Source organism: Cyprinodon variegatus, unplaced genomic scaffold (genome assembly GCF_000732505.1).
Source record: "Cyprinodon variegatus isolate N-32 unplaced genomic scaffold, C_variegatus-1.0 Scaffold784, whole genome shotgun sequence".
Classification (NCBI taxonomy): domain Eukaryota; kingdom Metazoa; phylum Chordata; class Actinopteri; order Cyprinodontiformes; family Cyprinodontidae; genus Cyprinodon; species Cyprinodon variegatus.
In genome coordinates, this window is record NW_015151237.1 from 123,021 (window position 1) to 125,710 (window position 2,690).

The following is a 2,690-nucleotide window of genomic DNA, read 5'->3' on the forward strand; positions in this document are numbered from 1 at the left end:
AGAAATAAACTGAATTGAATTACTGAGCTTAGCAGTGCTGTGGGGGTACAACTTCTGACCAATGTAAAGACTCAGTGTTAACGAAGTTGTCCCTGGTTACAGTCCCCAACCTATGGACTTTAACCTGGTTGCTACAGGGATATTTTCCTGCAGCATCCTAAATAGGGTTTGACATTTTTCATCTCAAATTGAAGCCTAAAGATGTGTAATAGATGAGCTTATTGAGCACCACAGAGGAACAATGGACCAGTGTCTAAATGACGTCTGCTGTTTGGGGGACCATCACTGTCAAGGTTAAGTGGAGGTTTTTGAGGATCCAAATGCAGAGGTGAGTTTTGAAGATTCAGTAAAGATCCAGAAACAAACAGGGGCAAAAATGGGGAGCCAGGAGAAGACGGAGCAACAAAGCAACAATGAGGAACCAGCAAACAGTAACTCAACATTGGATGTATAATGGGAGACTGAACAAAGTCCAGGCTAATCAGCAGATTGGGATCAGGTGTGGACAGAGGAGTCTAGAAGGGAGCTAGGAAAAATAGACTGACACAAGAGGGCAGCAGAGAAGCTGACAAGAAATACCTAAGAACTCCAATTCAATCAAAAATAACAAAATGGCACAAAATGGAAATGAAACTAATAAACTAGAAAACACAGAAAGACAGGAATCAAAGTACAACTGAAAACTCAAAAATGAAAACTTAAACAGAACCAAAATTTGCAGAGTCATGACAATCACGGGTTAAAAAACGACGATTAAGCATGACTAATAGTCTTTCTTTTTAACCTGTGATAAATTAGTCATTATAATTCTGTCCTTAGGCCTGTAGTACACTCCTACTTTTCAAAGTGCTCCATCCAGACAGAGAGCCCTGCGTGGCAATCTGTAGTTCATGCTGTTTATCACTACTACACCTCATGTTGAACCACCACTTCATTCGCACTCTAACTACCTATGGCAGCCTGTTAGTGTCAGACCTTGAACTGTAGATAAGGCTAAATTGGGTTGTTACATAGCTGCTTCTGTGGGTCGGTCGGCATAAACATGATGTAACATAGTGAGGTATGGAAAGGCAGTTATGAGCTAACGAGCCTGGCGGTGAAAGGAGGGAGGATAATCACAACAATAAAGCAGAGAAATAAAAGATAATTGTCTGTTTCACAGCAGTTGTGCTTTAAAGCCCAAATAAAAGTGTGGAGCCCTGCTGGAAGGGGCCCTCATGTTCGCTTGGTGCTGATTGGGAGCTTACAGCTGGCGTGTAGCTTCACTGGGTCCACCATGGTCCCAGTGGTACCTGGTTATGTACTGAAGCCCAGCGTGTTCTGTCACAGCCACAATGAGGTGCAGCTGTGAAGGAGCAGAGAGGAGCGACCTCACTCTGTCTTCCTCATACATCAGTGCTCTCATTTGCAGAATCCTCGTAGGTCTCCAGACACCAGCAGGAACACAGCCTGGAAAACCCGTTTAGCTTGTTGGATATACAACTGCAGCTGCAAGTTTGATTTTAGAACGCTCCCTCTAACTTTACTCACTCATTTCCAGCTGTTTAACAGGATGCATAAAGATTTACTATTTAAAATAATTTGGTGATTCCATTCTTCTCTTCCAGTCTTGAATTGAGTGCTTTTCTTTGAAACTGCTAACTAGAGAGGTCGCTGCAGTCGTTCCTATACCAATTGCTGCTGTGCAGTTAAGATAAATTACTGTCACTCTTCTTCCTTTCCAATCAGCTGTACATCAGAGTTTGGCAAAAAGTCAAGAATCTCTTTGACAAAACTTCCCAAAATGCTCCCAGTTAATCAGTGATGAGTGTGTTTATTCACTGGGCTTTTGGGAAATCCATGTTAAACCCTGCTATAATAAGGATTATGCAATACTTCTGGGAAACAAGACTGAGATTTAGGAGCTGTTGTGACAAATTGTTCTGCTCGGTGATGTCACATTTCTGCACTGCAATTAGCTCTGAAGGCCCGACGTGCTTTTGGCAGTGTGCCTGCCTAACATGGTGGAGAGGAGAGCTCAGACCACCGATCACCCTCAGGCAGCCTCACTGCTACGGCTGATTATTAATGCTCAAACCTTTCTGCTCCAGCCTCTGTTTAACTCTCTAAAGCTATAGAAATCCAGACACCTTCAGATGCATTATTCCTCCACAAATGTTTTGGACCTGCTCTTAAATTAATTTTTGTCTAAGGGCATGCATTTTAAGTTTGCAAATGCAGTGACACACAACAAACTATATCATTTCAGATTGAATAAGCCTAAAAGAGGACAGCATCCACAGATTCTCCCATGGTACCGGGATAATGGAAACAAAGACACATAGTGGCGTGGCAGAGGCGCTCTCCACTTTTATCAGACAGACAACAAACTATAGCTTGTAGCAATAGTAGACAGTGATTCCCAACTGGGGTAGTAGTCATTGCACGGGGTTCGTGAAAAATATTTATTAGGTTGTAAAATAAGAAAAGGCTGGGATCTGTTTTGTTTTGTGAGGAGCTTTAAAAAATAAAAGCTTTTATCAACCAAACAGTAAGTTTTTCTTGTATGTCTGAGTTCAGCTTTAGCTGTGACACACATCAGAACCAGTCAGAGGAACCGCCTGGATGCAGAGAACAGCCCGGGATCACTGGTTTTTACACTGACCTATAAGAGCTCATCAAAGCAGATCAGGTGTCTGGATCAAAACAGA